The sequence below is a fragment of the Lissotriton vulgaris genome, chromosome 7 (assembly GCF_964263255.1).
Source record: "Lissotriton vulgaris chromosome 7, aLisVul1.2, whole genome shotgun sequence".
NCBI lineage: Eukaryota > Metazoa > Chordata > Amphibia > Caudata > Salamandridae > Lissotriton > Lissotriton vulgaris.
The window spans coordinates 1,362,019,530-1,362,033,857 of NC_141695.1; positions in this window are offsets into that span (position 1 = coordinate 1,362,019,530).

The following is a 14,328-nucleotide window of genomic DNA, read 5'->3' on the forward strand; positions in this document are numbered from 1 at the left end:
CTTACCGGGCACACAAATATTTGTCTTCCCACTCAAAGAAGACTTTCAATCCAGTGTTTCAATTGTTCATGAAATTTATTTTATATTTTTAGAAGAATTTATCATCATCATTTCATGTTGTTCGTTCAATATGATTCTCATGTTTGTAAATCAGACATTGTCATAATAAGGCATCCAATGCATTTCGGGCATTATATAGCATGCCCTTCATCAGGGAAATAGACACTGTAAAACAAGGAATAATAAAATCATATCATCAAAAAAGGTTCTGTGTGAGTCTTATTAACATCAATCATGACATAAACAATACAAGGTCTGCTTGATATGTGCTTATAAGTCAATATGAACTGTGTGTGAATCACATGCTGTGGTTAGTATTAGTGAAAAAACAGGAAGAATCTTCTCAAAGAAAAATACTCTAACTCACATGGCTGGGTCTCTAACAATACTTGTAGTTCTGCAAATCAAAAATAAAGCAGTGTTACAAAAACAGCCTCAAATAGGGAGGCAGTTCATAAGGCAAAAATATACTAACAACCAGGCTGGTGGTCTATAAAGTCCCTCACAACTAACCTTGCTCAAGAATAGGCGCGCGATTACGTCCTTCTCTCCTCGTACTCCGCGATGGCTCAATGAAATGCCAATCGCGTTCACCTATTTAACCTGAATTTTGGTCATGTGACAAGTCACATGGCATGGCCATAGAAGAAAGACTCATTATCGAGGGTAGCAAACCAGAGTATGCTGTCTTAAGTAATACCCGAGTCACTGATCTAAATGCTGGTTATCATGATAATATTGTTTCATTTTCAATAGGCCAGATCCTAGATATGTTCAAAGACAGCATCCAGTAGAAGTAACAACATACAGTGTAGGGAAACGTTGCCCTGATTGGCTACGGACATCTACACTAGAGGATGTAAAACAACACTTGTCTTTACTTAAAGAACGCGCAGACCTTAGGGAATTCTTGCTAGGACCAGTAAGATCGCGTCAAAAATGTTTCATATATGCCGGTATCTACGCGGCTTATAAGGAAATATGGAAGATTATGCAAGCAGAGACTGCAGAATGAATACGAGAAATTGATCGTATTAATTTAGAGAAATCTCTCGCTGTAGTAGACAATGAATTAACGACTCTGTCGTCCAGGATATATTCATTGGACAGCATTGTGTCTTCTGCTATAGAAATCATGGAACAAGACTTGGTCATGTTGCAACATGGTCAGTCTCAGCTACGTTCTATCATGCTATCAGGCTGGAAGCTACAAAACGTGTGTGCAGGCTATGTGCCTTGGCGTTTAATCAACACTACGTCACTGTTTCCAGAATTCAATCTCACTGATAAACAGATCAAACTGGCACAAAGGGGAGCAGACTATGTGGTGTTGAGCATTGAAAAACTGGAAAAATTACCATTCACAGTAGCAGAAAAACCAGCTACTGAGTGGATAATACATAGTAAAATTACTCTGCCTGTTACAATGTTCCATTTTCAGTATTGCCTAAAACATATACCAGCAGGCAAATATGAAAGGTTGGGTAAAGAATACATCAAGACATCCCGGGATTTACCTTACACACACAGATGTTGGAGTGGGGGCGTGAAGTGTTTCATAGTGGTACTAACTGTGAAAACGCAATAAGGGGTTCTCTCCTTTGTCAGGGTATTAACTTACACGAGGCCTGTGATGGTTCCACTGCAAACTTATATTGTCCCCTGCAAAGCTCACCAGCTGCAGTGATGAATACAATTTTTTGATAACTTTCAAATGGAAGTTACCTCATGTTGAACGATCACAGCTGCTGTGGCATGTTGCCAGGTATCCCATATCTAGTAACGGTTACATCCAGGGTGACTTGCTGTATGCAAGTCTTGTTTCACAAATACAGACAGTCAGGGAGTCGCCTCTATGGCCTTCACTGAACATCTCTTCTATACGAATTGATACTCTGAGCAGAATGAAAGCCATTCTTTTTCAACAAACAGTGCCACTGACCTCGGCCAAAGAAACCTATGATCTACAAGTCACAAGGACTTCTGCCGAGATACATGCCCTTTTGAATACAAACTGCCCTGTACATTTCTCAGAAATATTGGAACGTATCTTAAACATGTCTGATACGAGCGGTATTGTACATGTATTTAAGAATGTGTGTTCAGGACTGTTAGCACCTTTTCAAGCAGTCCTCAGAATTATTCCAAACTTCGTGCCTCTGTGTTTGGCGGACTGCCACACCTTTTAGCACTCGTTGCAGGGATCCTGTTTTTATTCCTACTTCTACCATATGGCAAGCCAAATCACCAGAGACACCCAATTCACCATGGAGAGCGCTCTACTGCAGATGAAGTATCGTGAGCGCATCGTCCAAATTTTGGGTTTACCACGTCTATGAGAAGTAAATACCACAGGGTTTCTGTCATTCAGACCAATCTGGCAAGATTGCATCTTACCTGTTCTATGCTGCCTGCTTTGCGGTGAAGAATGCGTGCTAGACATCTGTCTAACACTCCCATCAGTCATGCCTACGGATGTCGATACTCTGCTGGACCCTGTAACGGCCCATGCTCTGTGTTGTCCCCAGCAGCTACCAATTCTGATGACGGCATTCATTGAGATCTCACAGACTCAAATTGCTACTGCTGAGGTACGAGAGGAAACAACAGGCACACAGGTAACACCCGATGCGAACATTGCTGATGCGACCAATGCTGAAGGCAGTACTTCTCATCTATGTGCTGTTAGTCTTCTAAATGAGGTAATCCAACTTTCACCTACAACAGTAGACAACTTTTTGTCTACAAGATTAGAAGATTTTATGTTTTCTCCATCCCCATACACTGACTTTTAATCTGGCACACAGTGTACTGAGAAACTCTGAATTTGACCTTCATTTTTCAAAACAAAGACTAGATTTTGAACTTTTGCCTATGATTCTTTTTTTTCCAAATTTGTATTTTTCATCTTTGGCACAGTAATCTGCTTATAGTAGAACCATTCATAGAGAACAGAATTCTTTGAAAAACTTCCAGAGACAATATGTCAACTTGTCAATAACAATTGATTTATGTAATCTGACATGAAATGGTTTTGCCCTTTTTAGGTCTCGCCTGTCGATGCGCATGCGCATCGAGCAAGCGAGACTATGGGGGCTCATCGACTCTTTATCCAACTTGCAAGGAATCGTGGCGATTCCTTGCAGTGCCCGTGACTTTTAAGCTCAATGCGCATGCGCATTGAGCTTAAAAGCGCGTGCACATGGCCCCAGCCGCCTGCCTTGCCTACTCTCCCGCCCCCTCACTTCTTGATTGCACGGCCGCTAGGCCGTGCCTCCCCTACTCCTCCTCCTACTCTCCTCCCCTCCCGTCTGTTCCCGCACTCCTCCGACACCCCCGCTCCGCCCCCTCACTCTCTCTGCCCGCCCACTCGCCCCTACTGTGAAACCTAACCAATCGCTAGTTGTATGGAAATAAAGAGGTGGGCTCGCGCAGGACCGGGTGTCTCATTCTCTCCTCGCAGGCAAGTCAGGCGCTTGATCGAGCTCGGGCTCTGCAGACCAGACGCATGCAGGGAACCCCGGGAACTCATTCTCTCAATCTAAAGACGCGCGGGACACCCGAGCGTCGCATTCGCATCGTGGCACACCGGGAACACGAGTCTCGCGTTCTCACACACCGGGAAGACGAACGCGGGGTTAAAGCCGCGCTCTCCTAATCATGTTAGATGTATACAAGGGGCCGGAGAGTGCATCGTTCTGATTCTGACGCTCGGGTGTATCATTCACACAGATATGTACACAGAGAGCCCGCGGGAGTATCATTGCCACAAACAGCACGGACACGCACCCACAATCCGTCTCCTTCTCACACAGTGAAGCCGATGGGATCACTCTCACAGACAGCTGATCCATGTCTCACAGACACAACAGAAGCCATGGGGAGCCCAGGAGAATCATTCTCATAAAAGCAAAGAACACCGCACGCGGACACCCTTTTGTTTTCCTCCGGGTCTAGTATTTTCACTGAACAGCTCATCAGCCACTCGACTGGGAGTATCAGCTGCATCTTTTGAAATCGATAGCTTTTTATTGCATTAGAAAATTAATTTCGTTTTTTGTGTCTTCCGTAGGGAAGATCACGCCCAAAGCAGCATAGAGCCCCGGTCCTGTTGTTTCTCCCACGGTGGGCTATCGTGCCGGGAAAGCCCCCTCCTCTCTGCCTCCCCCTCCACAGCAGTGAAGGCTTCATTTGCTGTTGAAATCAGTTGGAGAGGGGCTATTTTCGTCTTCCCAACGAGCGGCTATTTTTGCTCCAAGCCCGCGCCGAGAAGCGAAGTCTGTCTGGAAACTAGAACCGCCTGGTCCTCCTTGGGCGAAGCTCTCATTCGTCCATAAAAGACGCCGACATGTCGGGCAGGCGCTTCTGGGAGCAGAATGACGAGAATAGTCTGTAATAAATATGAAAAGGTTTGCTGCTGATCCTTTAAGCTGTTCTTTTATGAAATAATGTGAACCTGATCCTGATCTCATCTTGTAGAAAAGCCTTTGTCTCCCTTACATTTATAATCTTAAGTGCTTTCTAGAACATTGACGAGCATCTACTCCTCCTCCTACTCTCCTCCCCTCCCGTCTGTTCCCGCACTCCTCCCACACCCCCGCTCCGCCCCCTCACTCTCTCTGCCCGCCCGCTCTCCACTCTATCAGGCAGCCAGCCGCACTCCTCCCACACCCCCGCTCCGCCCCCTCACTCTCTCTGCTCGCCCGCTCGCCCCTACTGTGAAACCTAACCAATCGCTAGTTGTATGGAAATAAAGAGGTGGGCTCTTTAAATAGGACTTGAAACCACTCCGTAATTTTACTTATAATTGTTTAGAATTATTTCCGTGAAAAGATAGCCTGAATGGGTGTAGGCAGTTAATACGTTTTGAATTCTGCTATAACCATTCTCGGTCTGTAGTGCGTAATGTTTGGTTGCAAAATCAATGTTAGTCCTGCTTTTATTTTTATCATGAGACCAGTGTTGGTCCTACATTTGTGTCTGCTCGGGATGAGCTAACGCGAGAGCGCCTAAATAAAGTTAGGACTGCTGGGCGAGTTGCGAGTCCTGTGAAAGGAAGGGGAAATCCTCTGTCGTCCGCACTACGAATTGGGTAAGCACCGGTTTGGTCTCCCGCTGTCTCGCTGTTTATCATATGGCGAGCAACAGAATCGGGAACGCGTAAATTTAGACAGTGTCCCGGGATACTAGGTCTAAGTCGGCATTATCAGCCGTATAAAGGGAACGTGTATGTGTCAACGCGTCCCTGAGTTTCACTCTCGAGCTACTAATCTCTTCTAATCTGCACTGCAAGTTGTACACATGGGGACGCATAACTAATACCACGTATAGTGGCCTTATGGACATATAATGAACACCATGTCCCGAGGTTTCTTCTTTTCTTTCTCTTTTTATTTATTGGCAATGTGAGTAGAGCACTTGGGGACTTTACATTCAATACCGCGTTCTCTTTGTAGATACGTGGTAGCTGTCTGAAATGGCTTGAGTCTCCCGAAATAACACGGTTGACATTTATTTAGGTAATTGATGAGTCTTTTTCTTTGAAGTTTATATGCTTCACGTTCCGTGCCCGCCCGCTCTCCACTCCATCAGGCAGCCAGCTTCAGGAGAGCAATCTGCGGGGTGCCGCCATTTTAGCAGCACGGGCTTTCCCGATCACGACTGCCACATGAGCGCCAGCTTATTTGAAAAGGGTTTGAATGCACAGGCCCGGGCCCTGCAGTCCCAGTGCTGCACATGTTCGAAATGTTGAGCTGCCACTATGTGTTGGCTCACAATAGGAACACGAACACGCTGCTTCTGTCTCCCTACTTACCAGTCCATTTGAAACCAAAGAAACTGAGGCACATGGATGCTTCACGTTCTATTTCATTCTGCATTTCTTAAGGGGATTTGCTTTTTTGAGATGATGTGACTATGCAGTCACCCCCTAACCCTCACCCCCTCACTCTCACCCCACACCCTCACCCCCTCACCCCTCACCCCCTCACCCTCACCCCCTCACCCTCCACCCTCACTCACCCTCAACCCCTCACCCTCACACCCTCAACCCTTCACCCTCAACCTCTCACTCACCCTCACTCACCCTCAACACCTCAGCCTCACCCTCACTCACCCTCACCCTCACCCTCACTCACCCTCAACTCCTCACCCTCACTCACCCTCACTCACCCTCACCCACACTCACCCTCCCTCAACCCCTCACCCTCACTCACCCTCACCCTCACTCACCCTCACCCTCACTCTCACCCTCACTCACCCTCACCCTCACTCACCCTCACTCTCACTCACCCTCAACCCCTCACCCTCACTCACCCTCAACCCCTCACTCACCCTCACTCACCCTCATCCACCCTCACCCTCACTCACCCTCATCCACCCTCACCCTCACTCACCCTCAACCCCTCACCCTCACACAGTGCAATAGGTCTCGGAGCATTTGAGTTAGAGCTTTTAGAAATGTTTATGGCTTTTTTTTTAATTCTTTAGCATTGGCTACAGGAAACAAAAATGCTAAAGATTTACAAAAAAACCCATAAACAATTCTAAAAGCACTAACTCTAATGCTGCGAGACCTATTGCATTTCCAATGCTTGTTTCTTCTGTATTTACGAGCCATTTCATCATGTGTATATATATGTATGCTCATTCATTTAGCATTCACTGTAAGTATATCCTTGGAATGATACATTGTTTTATTATGTACAACACCATTGCATTTTATGCATAGCAGCACCTTTAAATGGATTTTTTAGAAGTATGTTTTTAGACATGTTTTAGCAAATCATGCGAAGCTCTATTTTAGATATGTTCAACATGTTTAGGATTTAGGAATGTCATTCATACGAAAGTGGAGTGGGTGTTGTATGTCGATTTAGATACCGTAAATAGGTTTCCCGATTTATGTCCTTATATAGGCACAATTTGCATTGCCCATATAAATCCTACTACATTATTTAGTCATTATCCATGCTAACCAAATACAGGCATGGCCACCTACATCCGTCCATTCACGTCACAACAAGTTCTTGGAAAACCAGACTCTTAAGCCTTTAGGACTTCCCCTTGCTTGGATTATTGATTTCTCTTAGAAGTCATTTATTATGCATGAACATCTATTCCTTAGGGGTTCATTCATGACTTTCCTCTGCCCTACTTTTACGTCAATACTGGCATTTCTAAACTCCTTCAAGGTATAAATATACCTTCACTTGCCATGGCAAACCACTGTACGGTCCAGCTATTTACTTGCACGGCATAGCTACGCGGCAAGTTCGGAAGGAGATTGAGTCCCTGCCTGACGCACTGACCAGACGCTGTCATCCTCCTCGCAGAGAATCCAGCACCAGTTTTTCTGACTCCCCTTGTGGGGTGTTAGAGATCGAGATCCGGAAAGAGATTCCAACCTCTCTCATTCTAAGGTATGGAGTGGACTAGAACCTAGAGGGACTTTTGGCAAATCTTGGCAACACCAATCTACACTATAGCTAAACTAGACTATAGAAAAACAGCACCTACTTCTCTACTTCTCACCTCGTACTACACTTAGGTTAGGTACACTGAGGTAGAACTAGCCAGAAGCACCAGATGAGTGTTCACATTTTAGCCTGTGTTAATTATGTATGTATTTTTATGAAGATATGTCATCACTGCAAACCATGCTATTGCAGTAATATTTCCTCTTATTGCTAATGCTGTACTTATTATACTTCGCATTCTGTCTTACGATTGTAGCAGTTCATATCTCTTGCACGAGAAATAAGATTGTTAAATAAACCCTATTTATTGAATCGCCCGTCTATCTATTTCTGTGTAACTCTATAGAAATGAAGTATGCACAAGTTTAATGTACTCTATAGAGACATACTGACCTTAGTCCTATGTCAAAACTATAGTGTATATTATTCCAATGTGTAGAGCCTATCAGGGATATAGGAACTACACTACAAAAGATTTAATGTGCCATGTCACAAATTATGCCTCGCTGGAATTAATGTGATGAGTTTGAAATATAAAGGGTAACAGCATGAAATTGGATTTCCTTCTTTGCTTAATTTGTCTCCAATAGTTGGATTGTCTCCTAGAGCATTATAACAAAAATATCGAGAAGGTAAGTGGAAATAGGTAAGTATAGATTTACTATTCTTGACACCCCACAGTGGTTAATTTGTAAAAAAAAAAAAGAGTGCCGGGGCTCTCGTCAGGAGGCAGATTCGACCATCCCATTTCTCCTGTTAGCGCTGCCTAACACAGTGGCGAGGGGTGTGGCGGTAAGGTCAGAGCTGCCGACTTCAGAGCTGGGGAACCAGGTTTGAGTCTCAGCATTAGCTCAACATCCTGTGATTCTGGTCGAATCACTTAATGTGCCTAACAAAAATGAATGTGTCCATAACCGATGCTCACGCACCGGTGTTGATATTTAGGAGCTGGTGCTGAGCACCGGAAACCATTGGCTCAAATTAAGCAATGACTCCACATCTACGTACCTGGAAGATATATATTGCCATGGTACATACATATATATGGAATTGAGTATAGTAAAACTTTGCTTTCCTATAGAAACTTACCTTCACAATATTTTTTTCTTTGGTATTCTTGACACAATATTTTGTCCACACAATAGTTTGTAAGTGGATATTTTGTCTAAACATAGAAGTTGGAAACAAATGTTAGAGGACTAGGAGCCCAGTCATCTATATTCTATAGAATATATGACTGTATAGCAAACAGTGTACACTAACTGGTCTTTAGATACTCCCAGTTTTTGGGTGGATGTTGCAGATGGTATGAACAGAGTTAAAATGATTTGCCATTGATCACACATTTTGTTCAAGTGAGAAAACGAGAGGGAGAGCATGGAGAGTGTGAACTATTAGCCTCAATATATCTTTGAGAGGTTGAATATTAGCCAATTGTCCTTTTGGCCAGGGATGCTAAATGTTAAAATAACTGAAACAAGTGCCAGTGCTCACTAAAATGTTTTAAGTGAATTAGCTGGAATATATTGTGCAGTCTTATCTGTCTGCATGTGGGTATCATGGCCACATTAATAGCGTAAAAGATTAAATGTGTTTCTAATTACCCTCAGCAAAACACAGAATGGAAAAAAGAGGGAGACAAAGCTAGGAAAACAGGGGAAAAGGGAGCAAGCAGGAATGAAAGGAGCCAGCAGGAGTGAGAGAAAGAGATAGGAAGTGTAGGGTGGAAGAAAGAGGGATGAGCTGGAATCAACACTAGGCCATCTCAGTATTCAGCCGCCCCGGCGCTCATGCTACATCAGCGCCAGTGGCGAGCTCGGCAGAAAAGGGCAGCAATTTATACCTATTTATACAAATTTATCATTGCCCACACCCACAGATATGATTGGAGATGGATTTGGTATATTTTGTTGCTGGAGTGGGGAAGACTGGGGAGGGGCGTGAGGGGGGGTTTAACATTAATATCTGGCTGAAGCAATGTTTCAGCTGGCTATGTCGCAAAAAACTAAATATATGCTTGACAGTGGCTCCTGGCTATGCTCATAACTTGCCATCTCTTTTTAGCATGATTAAAGCAGTGTTTGACGTTCTGGCCCTAAGTAAGAGCCATGGTTTAGCTCTGCAGTGAGTCCGGTAGCTGGAAGTGGCAAGACGCCTCTGAAGCAGTTCACCCTAAGAACGCCGCCCTTTTTAGGTCTCGCCTGGCGAAAGAAGTGCATGCGCCGTGGGCTTATGTGCACACATCTGCCTGGACAAGGATGGATGCTCTCGCCAACTGTCCAAAACAGACAGCATGCGCATGTCCGTATGGACTGTGGACAATCCAACGCCATATTTTTCTAAATAGTTCGTTCACCACGCTGCTGCGCTCACAGAACTAGTGCAGCACCACCTCACCATCAGCACAGCACTATCTCAGCATCAGCACAGTACTACATCTGCGTTGGTGCACCATCACCACCACAGCCCCAGCGCAGCACCAGAGCTGCCCCACCTCAGCAGCACCAGCTCAGAACCACAGAGGACCACCTCAGCTTGTCTCAGCACCACAGCATAAATCAGCACCACCTCAGTATCACCGCAGTATCACTCAGCATCATCTCCGCCTCAGCACACTACCAACTCAGCATCACTCAGCACCACCTCGGTCTCCCTTCAGAATATGGCATTTGTTGATTCTACCCTAGTCTCCGTCCGCTGCTAGTGTTGCAATTCAGGTACATTTTCACAACCTCCACCCTCTCATTGTTTATGCCCTTCCCTAAAAAAAAACAAGCATTAAAAATGCAATAGGTATCACCTTTCATTAAGTTAAAGCCATTTGCTTTGCTGTACAATACCATTAGCAAAGCAAATGGCTTCAACTTAATCAAAGGCTCGGCCTATTGCATTTTCAATGCTTATTAGTTCTTGTCACAGACCACTTCAGCTGTCTGTTCTTGTCTGTTTAGTGGTCCTTTCCTGATAAGTCTTTGCCAAGATAGCCTGCAGCTTATATCTGGATTTTTAAGTCGAGCCTGGGCATCGCAAACGCTGCTCTGCGAGGCATGCTGTATTCAGGTAGGGACTTGAAGCTTTGCCTACTCTCCGCCCGTATTCTTCATTGACTTGTGTCATTGTCCACTGTAAACTGTGGTTGTTCAATAGGCTTAGAAGTCCCTCCTTAGAACAGCTTTGTCTCATTTTGTAACCTCCAATGGCGATACCCCCATTATGTGTTTTGTTACTCGTTAGGCTTTAATTACAACCTCTAAGCACTATTTTCTCAAATAGTTTTTTCGACACCCTCTCTTCTGGAGTTTTTTAAAATTTATATAGCACAGGCTCCGAACGCATTTGCATTGCAATAGGTCTCACATTTGACAATGCCTTTTATTTATCTGTTTTAAAACCAGCACATGAAAGGCATTGTCATTTACAATGCCAATAGCTTAAACTTTCGTAAATGCAAGACCTATTGCATTGCAAATGCTTGTTGTATTTGCTTCCTTGCATTTGGTTTCCTCCACAATCCTAGGCCTGCAAGGCCGGAGGTTCCATAGGGCAACGGAAGGTAGCACTGCCAAACGGCAAGAAATATGGTCTTTTTATTAGGTGGCTGGAAGTGCTCAAATGCAAACTGCTCTTTTGCCTGGAGGCTGAAAATGGTTGCATCCAGCTGTGATGATGTAACAAACACCACACGCTCCTGGCTCCGCTTTTGGCTCTTTTTCATATAAAAGTTAAACAGGGCTCTTTGGGGATGGCTTTTAAGATCTTAGGGTGTTTTTCAATAGAAAACCAAGAGTGAACAAAGACTCATGTAGAAAAACATCCACCTTATGACAAAGTAATGTTTTCTTGATTCTGCTGGTTCACAAGCCCCCCCCCCCCCCCCCCCCGCTGCTGTGAGATCCTGTGCAGTCTTTTGTGACAAACACATTTCACATTTTCAACGTCATCATCCAGGAGTCAATCACGGCTGATACTTGCTCATTTTCCTCTAAAATGAAGCAAAACGTAGTGAAGTTTCACTCAAGCAAACCACTTCTCCAAATGTTCATGTGTGCCACGTGAAGCGCGACAGGTGTGTCCTTTTTATTGCATCAGCTCAAGTTCAGAGTTCTGGCACATTCAAAAGTAGTTCCCTGACACGTGTTTCGCTTTTATGAAAGTTCATTAGAGAAATTCAGCAATTGCAGCTGGTGTTTATGCAGGTGTGAACAACTGTACATGTGAGTTGATGTGTTCTGCTGCAAGGAAGTCCTCCTCCTGTGTGCATTAGTCTGAATTACAGCCCCTTGTAGGAGAGTAGGGTCTGCTTCCTATAGTCACCCCCACTTTTTGCTGTGATTCTCTGGTTTTTCGACTTTAATGTGGCTGTGGGCCTGCTAATCAGACCCACAGCCAAGCTGTTCTCTCTCTAAATTGATACCATGCACTTTAGGTGCATACCAGATTGGTTACTGGGTCACCCTTGTGAGCCCCTGTATAGGGTACCATAGGTCCCCAGGGCATAGGTGCACCCTAGGCCTACCAGGGGCTGCAGCATGTATTGTGCCACCCCTGGTTTGCATTCTAAACTGACACCACAGGTCTGTCCCCTCAGCCTGGGTAAGGTGGTGTAATCACCCCTTACTTAGATATAGTATACCTGCATAGCATAGCCCGGTTCAAACCAGTTGCTGGTACCCTCCAGCCCCAGCTCTGGTGCGAAACTGGACAAAGGGAAAGGGGTATAACCACCCCCTTCCCAGGTCCACCCATAGGAGGGACCTAGGGCCAGATGTAGGAGCCCTAATACCGGTCGGAAACGGCCGATTTCGGCCGTTTCCGACTGGTATTAGGCTTTTCAGATGTAGGGGGCCTTACCGATTCGGTAATTTTACCGATTAGGTAAATATACCGATTCGGTAAAATACCGAATCGGTATATTTACCGAATCGGTAAATCCATATGTAGCTGACACTCCTAAGAGTGCCACAGGCCCTTAAGAGTCGGTATTTTACCACACAATCCTATTGTGTGGTAAAATACCGAATTCAGGTGTGCATGCACATCTTTGCATCCACACCTGTGCCATGTGACACACAGACATGCCCTTAGGGCATGTATGTGTGCCACATGTCACACAAGCCTGTACTTGGGGTGCTAGAGGGTGTCAAAGTGACACCCCCTGCACCCTTGCAGGATTCGGTATTTACCGATTCGGTAAAACCAAATCGGTATTTCCCATTGATTCCTATGGGCTTCAAGGCTCATAGGAATCAATGGGCAATACCGATTTGGTATTTACCGAATCGGTAAATACCGAATCTTACAGATTCGGTATTCCTAAATTCGGAATTACCTAAATCTGCCCCCTTCCCATTTACAGACTCTTAAATACCGGTTCGGTAAAATTCGATATTTAAGAGTCTGTAAATGGGAACTACCTACATCTAGCCCTTAGTCAGGTAATCCATCCCCCATCCTTAGTATAAGTATATGAGCTATGTCCCTGGGACTTTAGATTATACTGGACGAATCTTTGAAAGACATATCTTGGACCTTCGACATTCCATTCTGACTGGAAGACAGAAGACATCTCCCTTGAGGTCAAGGAGTGACCACCCTGTGCAAACAGGCACCAACAGCAACTTCGCCAGTCTGCAGTTTCAAGGCTCCCGATAGAACCCGAAGACTCTGCGACTCAAGAACTATACTTCCAGACTTTTCTGACCCCGACCCACATCCACAGCAAAGCTGAGACCCGTGGCGGATACAAAAGATGTGGGACCGGGCATCTTGGACATCCTGCATTTTGCTACCTGCACTCCTTTCCTGATGTTTCAGTAAGTTGTGCATTGGGGTACAAGAAGCCCCAGCCCTGAGCGCCATTTGCACTGAAGCCCTGGCCCCCACACTCCTCCGAGTGTCCCGTGGGCCCCGCCTTTGCATTTGAGCTTGACACGTCTTCCCGCTTCCTTGCCCATTGGCTAGTGAGCCCCCTGAAGATGCCATCTTGAATTTACTTTGCTTTTCTGGTTGCTCCAGGCTTGCTCCAGCTTCCCTGAAAAGGAGAAGCGCCACAGACCTTGCTGGACTGCAACAGAGCCAATCTTGACATCCTGCGTGGGATGCAGTTGCCAAGGCTTGTTGGGTCCAATCCAGATACCGACACTGCAGTCATCTAGATCTATTGTGGGACAGCTCCAATCCAGCGTCTGGTCATCGTCGATTTCTCCTTGACCTCGTGGCTGAAGAGACAAACTCACCTTCTTCACCTTTAAGCACCCAACATCGCCTGGTTCCTTCATGTTACCTTCCTGGTCACTGGCTAGTGACCCAGACTCAAAACACCTCTCCTATTTTGTAGGGGTTAAGTAAGGCAGGCTTGGCTTTTTCATTTGGCACATAATGTTGTTTACAGTGTCAAAACTGCTACCTCACGAACAGGGCACAAGTCGGGGGTACACTCGGGTGGACGGGGTCCACCCACTAGTTTCACAGGGTGGACTGCCAAGAAGTTGGGCCCCACTGTAAAATAGGCTGAATTCGTCCCGGTGTAATTCGCAAACACCGGGACACATTCTGCCAGCCTGCACGTGGTTGTTTGCGTTCGATAAGCAACAAGGAGCAGTTGGGGAGGGGGCTTCCTTAGTTAAGGCTCCCGCTGGGCCCATAACAAAGGCCGAATTTGAGGGGTCATCTGGCCTACTTTTGTTGGAGTCTCCTGGCTGGGAGCAGTCAGGAGCCTCACACTTAGAAGCAAATGCTGCAGAGGGAAACAAAGGTTAGCACTTCACACATAGTTAAGAGAGGCAGCTTT